At 32.7% G+C, this 8,756-nt stretch overlaps 1 long non-coding RNA gene across 1 annotated transcript; it reads right to left on the bottom strand.

The window, feature by feature from the left end:
• Window positions 1-4,254: 4,254 nt before the first annotated feature.
• On the bottom strand, window positions 4,255-8,073 carry LOC143056107 (uncharacterized). Its single transcript, XR_012972244.1, has 3 exons — window positions 7,966-8,073; window positions 4,791-6,539; window positions 4,255-4,546 (listed from the first exon to the last, which is right to left on the bottom strand). It is a non-coding gene; the product is annotated as an uncharacterized LOC143056107 (long non-coding RNA).
• Between the last annotated feature and the right edge of the window lie 683 nt (window positions 8,074-8,756).

Raw genomic sequence — 8,756 nt, 5'->3', positions numbered from 1 at the left:
TTGTTCACCCTCGAAAATCATATTTCCCTCGGGGAAAGCCATCGTGAAATATGAATATTCTTTTTGTGTAAACAAATCTTCGTATATAAAGTTTAGAGAAGATGGACGCCACACTTAATATCGATTTAATTGTTCAATGACTATAACCACGGTGGGTATGGTTGTCCTGCGAGAGAACGTTCTGTGCTGGTGATTCGGTCCTGACGGGTGCTGGTGATCAATGAAAAAATGTAAACAAAGACGAAAATGATGGTTATTTACGTTTTCACTCATAAAAAATGGAAGAAAACAGTTGAGATTTTTCAATTTTGTTTCTTATGGGTTCATATGTAAACCATTAAAAAGTTTACCCTCTAAACTGTTTCAGTAAGCGTAACACAAAAATGCTCATTTTCAGAAAATCTAGAACTGAAAAAATAAAACAAAAATGCTCATAGAGTCCGCTTTCTATATCGCAATCCACACGACAAAACTATTTTGTGAAAAAAACATTGCAATTAATTAAAATTTGGCATTTTCTCAATTTATTCATGTCCTGATACTGTGCTGGTGGGTCCTGTCATTGTGCTGGTGGGTCCTGATACGGTGCTGGTGATTTTGGATAAGAAGTTGGTCATATTTGAAACAAATGTTACAAAATCAATAAAATTGGGCAGATAATTGTTGTCAATAGGATCTATGACTCATATTTTAGCTCTTGTGCATCCATTTGGCTGTTTAATTTGGGTTTTAAATGATCGTAACTTTTATTACATAATTACATAAAAGGGCAACATCTTTCGTCCAATATCAGATAACAATATATAGTATCTAAAATAAGAATAGTTTTATTAAGATATTAAATGCCTCTTACATTGATGCTTCAACAATGATCAAAGCCCATGCCGCATAGACATGTTTGTTATAGCGCTCTGTATACCCCCCCCCCCCCTTTTTCCACCCAACCAACCCTCCTTATTTCCTCCTTCATTGTTACAGTGGTGTACCAACACAACAATTTATCACATAAAATAATAATACAAAGACGCACATTATTGAACAACGAATGCTCGCAGGTACTGAAAGTTTGTTCAAATCCGCATTTTCAACTAATAGATAAACCATGTTCTCATATACAAAAATTCCAATCGTGTCGATTAAAAAAGTCTCAAAACTTAAGTTCACATTTTAATGTTTGATGAAGCAGAACTTTAAAAGTGTGCAGTGAATCTTGTGCTAACAACGCTTCTTTGCATTATATAGTACAGCTCTTCTATAAAAGCATGCAAAAAAAAAACTTTGATTGACTTGCTTGCTATGTTTGCTTGGATGTTTTCAAACAATAGGTAGGCGGAGTTTCAATACATACTGGGATTTGATTGGTCAAATACAAACTGACAGGAATTGAAGTTAATGTTTATTGTCCAAACAAATTCTAGTATATAGTAAACAGATTACTTACCTGTCGTTTACAAACATCCAAACAATCATAGAAAGCCATTTGATCAATGGTTTGCTTTGCATATATTTATAGAAGAGCTGTAAATTCTAAAAAAAATATTCTTGTAGTCGTAGATGGTTAAATCCTCAACAAAATCTCAATAACTTTGTTGGAACGAATAAAGGCTTTAAATCAAATTTTCGTGGACTTTTTAGCTTTCACCCTGACGAGGAATGTTAGCTGTTCGTATGCTGTTGCACCTGACGCACGGAAACTTTTACATTTCCATCTTCTTTTCTGAAATATTTTTCCCAGCTCATGCTTGACAGGATTGTTATCCTAGTAAAAGGTGTAACCAATGAATTGAACACAAGTTAAAAATTCCACAATACTATATAATTAATTTTATGTGTCAATTTGTTCGAAAAAAGTCGAAAAGAAGAGCGTTTTTTAATGTCATGATTATCTGTCGATTTCTAGATCTATGCTTAGCATTTATTTCAGATGACATGGACTCCTCACCCTGGTGACCCTGCTGCCTTTCATAGCTTTATCCGTATACATATATAAATAGATAAACAAAAGGCTGCAACTGGTATTTTTGTATTTAAAATGATTCGTTGTAACGAGAATTTTTGTGGGGAATGGAAACTGTGAGGGTCAAAATCTTAAATTGCTTATAAATGTTGCTGGACCCAGTTTCGTTATCTGATCTGAATTTTCTTAAATTTGCCAGGTAGATAGACATTGGCCTTTTGATTTTTTTTACTCGGTAAGTTTTGCCCTAATTGCTTGAACTTATGCAACATTAAAGCCGATTTCAATGAGTGTGTAGACAAAGGAAATATCTTTGGTTATCTTGCTTGCTGAACAGAAAAGTCATTGTTAGGTTATGTAAACTTTAAGAGTAGACTAGTCGGACAAATGACATATCTTTCTGTATGTAGAACCAGGCTACTTTGAAAGGAGGGTAGTATACCTTACCTAACAATGACTTCACGGTTTAGCTAACAAGCAAGCTAACCAAAGATATTACCTTTGCCTACATACTCAATGGAATTGGCTGTAACTAAAAACTCGAATACATTTTAACAGACAGTGGTCATGTTTGTTGATGAATATTGTTTTTCCTAGATTCACTCTTGAAAAATCATTTGGTAACATTTAGTCAAGTCATTTCAGAACAGATCTTTTTGTAATTGCGGACGCCAAGACAATACATGAACCTCACACGACCCCTCGACACAGGTGAGCTTCTATATGATCTTATATAGAGATTCGGGTTCATAACCAGTTGAAGGTTTTTTGTGTGTGTAGATTTGTATTGTTTTAAACTGTTATGACCTTTTAAAGTTAAATGTAGGTGTTTAATCTAAGAATTTCTTTTTTAAACTTATATACTTGTTTTATACTTAATTGGTAGTATGAATCTACGAGATATTTTAAATATTTGAAATTACAGGCACAATTAATTGATTGATTGATTGTTGGTTGCTTAACGTCCAGTGGCAAATATTTCATGCATATTCAGGACGATCAGGCACAATTAACAAAGCAAACGGTAGTTTCAAATACTTTTAAATAGATCTTTAAGGATAATGTACCCTTGTGTTGATCCCATGCTAAACATAACAAAAATCTCTGTACACAGGTTATCTCGTCTTCATTCTCTGACATATTCTAGTCTGCCCTTTCATAAAATAGTGATTTTTTTTAGTGTTCTATCGAACTTTCGAAAAAAAACCTGATAACCGTTCAGACAAAAAATTATGTTGAAAAAATTTTACAGATACAGCAAGTGATTCTTAATAGCTATAAGGCACATTTTTCTTTTAAAATACAACTTTTAAATCTTACGAGAAACTATTCCAAGCTTAAAACTTTCACTGTAACCTCGCTCTAACTTATCGCCCCCCCCCCCCCCCAAAAAAAAAAACAAAAAAAACCAACCAAACAAACAAACAAACCCGCAATACTATTGCCATTCTTATAGTCAGTACTAAATTGTTCACACACAAATGTGTTTTAAGCTGCTAAAGACATATGGTTCAAACGCTCAACAAGTCCTTTGTTCTATATTTTTGCTCTCCATTTTTATGCAAAGCCTTTTACATTTTTATTTTATGGGTTATTGTTGAAGGCCGTACGATGAAGTATGGTTGTTAACACATACTTCCTTTGGTTTCTTATGGAAATTTGTCCATTGACAACAAACATACCACATCATCTACTTTATATAAGTATTGTATAAATTACAACGTATTTTGGTGATCTTGCAAAATGATCGTAATCCCGAAAATCGTAAATATATTTTCTTATCTTAAAAGGGGGCAAGAAGGGTTCCATTAACAGGCCAATAAATAAGATTACAGTTAATTTAAAAAAAAAAATAAAAAATAGGGGTATTTTTCTCTCATAATAACAGTAAACAGATTCACAACAATGTCAATTTCAAGAAAGCAGACAGTTCAGTTAATTAGTCAATAACAGTATCAATGATCTTGAATATATGCCACTTTAAGCTAAAATATAAAGGCACAGAACCAGGACATAGGAGCACAGAACCAGGACCGTTTTTCTTATCACCAGCACAGCGTCAGGACAATTCCGTTTAAGGAACTTGCACGACTTTTGCAATATAATATTGTTGTAATATACTTTGCATGGTACTTATGACGCATTAGAGAAAAATTAAGCAACAAAACAGTCGTTTTATTGCCGTCCTGATACAATGTAAACAAACCCACCAGCACAGAATCAGGACCCACCAGCACCTGACAGGACCAAATCACCAGCACAGAACGTTCTCTCGCAGGACAACCATACCCACCGTGATAACTAAGCACATTTAATTAGACAGAGTACACCACAAATGCATTACATAATAAATAAGAAATAAACCAAAGCAAGCACTTTTAAATCAGATTACTGCAATTTTCTGCATTTGAATGCTCCTATATTTTTTTTTTTTTATTCAGACTAGTCTGAATATGAAACATAACAGCATTGTCCCTTTTGTTCTTTTCTTCGATTTTCTCTTGTTGATTGCATACATGTATTGTGTTTTATAAAGACACGTTGTTTTGGGGGATTTTTAGCATGAACATGCAGGTACAACTATTTAGACTAAGGCCAAATAAAAATATATGTGTGGTTCCAGTAACCCTACCGTCCCTACTTTTTCGGCTTAAAAATAGCCTACCCTAAAGATTTTATTGTAATTTTTCATTAAGCACTGTTAAAGTCAGAATGTTGCTCCCATAGACCCAATGTAAAAAAAAAAAAACATAAAATAAAAAAAAAATCCCTACCTACCTACCCTAACTTTTTTTCAGATGTAACTGGAACCACACATACTTTTTTATTTGGCCTAATGACGAACATTAGAAACCTAGTTGATTTAGATCTGAGATACGACCATTTTCGAAAGTTGTTTAAAAGGTGACTAACATTTCAAATTGTATTTTTTAATTGATAACTATGTTAAAAAACATAGAAGAATTATTTCTCCCATCTTTGGTATTACCAGATTCCTTGGTTTCTAATCTTTATTGCCGTATACAGTTATACATGTAATAACATATGGAACAGATAGAAATTGACAGATTTTTAGTCACATGTAGTGATGTACCCATGATCAGATTCGTGCACTTAAGACATATATCTTCAACATTCATGATCTACACGTATTAAATATTTCGTTAGAATAGCTGGTATTTCAAAGTCATCTGTAAAATTATTATTTGTAAACTTTCTACCACAAATTTCGATAATACTATTCCGAACTACGCTAATCAACGGCTGTGGACTTTTAGTAAGAGACATCAAATAGTCCCGTTGGTCTTTGGTTAAATTAACACTTTTCTTGATTGCTTCTCGGTCAATAGACTTAGCTGTAGCGGTCAGTAGGCGTAATATTTCTTTACTACACGAGTCAGTCATATAAGGAAGTACCCCGAAGGGATCTTCCTTGCCACATGGCAAGCAAGTTCGAATATTTATTTTCCCACCATATCTTAGCAGCAAACACAGTATATGTTTATTTAAATTGTGAGAGTTGTTTTTAAAATACTCCCCAATAACAGATGATGATTCCTTTGAATATGTTGGATTATTCTGGTGGAAATTTAGATTTGCTCCAAAATTAAGCAATAGTTTTGTTATCTCCAATCTATTAAATAGCCGTGGAGATTTAACGGCAAGCATCAAAGGAGAAAATCCATCTTCTGATACACCGTCAATGCTTGCACCATGTGCTAATAGTAATCCACATACATCTGTTCTTCCCGCCAGAACTGCTGTATGGAGCGGGCTGTATGTACAACCCGTCTGCATTGACATTTTTGCACAATTTTCCAGTAATTGTTTTACAATGTTAAATTCACTATATTCTACTGCAATGTTAATTGGGGTTTTTGTATTGAAAGACGTACCAGATCCTAAATTTACGTTCGCACCAAATTTTATAAGAAGGCTTACTGCGTTTGGAATATTCTCTTTACAAGCTTTCATTAGGGGTGTAGTACCATATCGACTTAGTGAATTCGGATTTGCTCCATGTTCTAGCAGTAACTCTAGACATGTCAAGTGATGCAATGGCATCAAATTAATTTCGTATCCCATATAGTAGTGTTTATTTGCATGTGCTCCATTTTCAAGTAAAAGTTTAACACACTGTTCGTGATTATTTTCAATGGCCATGTTTAGGGGGTCATACGTTAGATACCCCATATCTCGTATACTTTTCGGAACATCTTTTCCCTCTGCACCACAGTAATTTACTATTGCACCATTATCTATCAGCACTTTCATTACTTTGAAACATCCATGACTTGCGGATAAGAGCAAAGGGGTGAATCCCGTGTCGTCTGCAAGATTAACATCCGCTCCTTTTGATAATAATAAACGTACGCAGTCAGCGAATTTCATGCCTACGGCATAATGTAATGGACGAACACCGTTCTTTGTGGCATCATTAACACTAGCACCATCTTTTATTAGCTGTTCTATTTTACTTATAGATGATTTCTGAGATATGGCCTCCAGAAGTAACAATTGCTGCCCCTCTTCTTTTCCATGCGACACAGATGTCATACCTTTTTACTGCCACAAATTCTAGCTTAAATTGAAAAAAATATATATATTTATTATTGTTTTAATAAAAAAAAGAAAATGGATTTTTACAAATAAACTTACGCATGACTATTATATATGACTGTGCCCTTTTTGTTTAGAAACTTTTTGATAGTATCAGAAATACTTGTTGTTATATGTTTTTTAAGCCTAAGGAACAGATTAACCTTTCATATCTATAATCTTATAAATGTTATATAATGATTAAAATCATGAATGTCATGTTTAAATATGTCTAAAGTTTGATCAATGTTGGTGTTACATACAAAGTAGATTACATAATCATTCAGTCATCTACGGAACAACAGAAATAACATGTCATATGACATATATTACAAATGCTTGCATTTTAACTTTGAAAGGGTTAAAAATTGTAAAAAAAATGCATTTGGTGTGTACACATTATAATGTGTGTTTTGACTTTTTTTATTTTGTAATTTGTACAAAAGACTTACAAATCCAAATTACAATTTGTACAGTCTCGTTCAGTCTCGTTGAAATCTCGTTCTTGAATTATTTCCAAAACATGTGATAGAAGTGGAAAATTCATTTATAACACAAAAATTGAAATAATATGCATTTTGTTCTTCAAAACTGAGAAAAATCACAAAAATACAAAATTGACAGCATGGTAAATTTTACACAAAAAAGCGTCAAAATATGATAAAACTTTCTTATATTAACACCTACCTGTAGTTTTTGTAAGTAAAATTTATTCAGATTGGTCCACTTCATCTTTATAGAAAGTACGAGAAAAAGTTTAATTGTGGAACTGTGATTTTTTCATGATAAAAGCCCCAAAATAGGTAAAAATCGATGAAAAATGAGAAAATCATCAAAATTGGACATTTTCAAAGGGCCGTAGCAAAAAAAGAAGTGCACCGCCATATGATGTTTTCTTCACCAATCATTTTGTTACAGTCTTGTAAACAAAAAAATCAGGTTAAGAAAAAAGTTTAATTCTAGAAATTTTTGGCTCCTCAGAGGTGTACATCCTTAAATATACCTTTGTTTCTAATGTCATTATTATGATAATCATTATTATATCCATACAGGTACATATATTGGATATTGTATGTTCTGTTAAATCAATTACGGAGGTTATATCAGATCATATAATCTCCAAGGTTAAGTTGACTAGCTATTATTTTTATATAAATATCTTCATTAAACTAAGGTCATGCGTTTATACAACCAGAGACAAAATACAATTACATTTATAACATTATTATATTATATCTGAGTAATATATGTCTCTGATGCAACTTGGTGTTGAATTATTAATTGATTATATGTCTTTATGATCGAAAAGCTAATCTGCTAGAAATTATTAAAAAGAAACATTCAAAAACAATTTTTATTTTCACGGCTTTTTATATAAAGTATTCTACTAATAATATAGGTTAACCTACCTCAGGATCGTCCCTGCAAATAATCATAAATACAGTTTTTCTGTAACGTAAATATCCAACACATGTCTTTAAATTAACCCAGATCAGATAACTGGACTATGCCATAAACAAAAATTGCGTAACAATCTGGTGTTATGTATTATTATATGATATTATAAATGTTATAGACGAAGATCAATAAATCGATTGGCCGAAGGTGCTAAACTTCCTATCTATATTGTTACTAGGACTTGATTATACCAAGGAAATTATAATACCTTTAAAATGATAAAGCAGAATATTACACATGCTTATCTTTCTAATTAATAATAATAATCTTAAGAACTATATTAATACTAACTCAGTATACTCATGGATTTGTATAGTACTAGTCTATACGTATACACATCCTTGATATAAAATTCCCAGATTAATGAGAAGAATTATAAAATACAAACCGTTGCCTTAGACTGGGCCAATGGGACATGATATGTTAGTGTGATAGTCCCAGAGTGGACTGAAATGTGCAATTATGTGGGAGGGACACACTCCTGAAAGTGACAGAAAAAAAGTCTAATAGATTAGGAGTTAGTCAGTGTTCACCAGGTGTAATCCACCATTTTCTACTGAAAGAAATTCTTGTGCTTATACATGTTATACTGAACCGACGAGAAGATGAAAACTTAAGCTTATTGCACTTGACGAATCTTTATTTGACAGCAGACACTTGATTCTGTATAGGGAGTCTTTATTTCTGTATATTCATTATTGTTCGTGTCATATTTCTATATTGCTAATTGTCTTTTTGTGCT

This window comes from Mytilus galloprovincialis, chromosome 13 (assembly GCF_965363235.1).
Source record: "Mytilus galloprovincialis chromosome 13, xbMytGall1.hap1.1, whole genome shotgun sequence".
NCBI lineage: Eukaryota > Metazoa > Mollusca > Bivalvia > Mytilida > Mytilidae > Mytilus > Mytilus galloprovincialis.
This window is presented reverse-complemented; position numbering and strand designations above follow the sequence as displayed.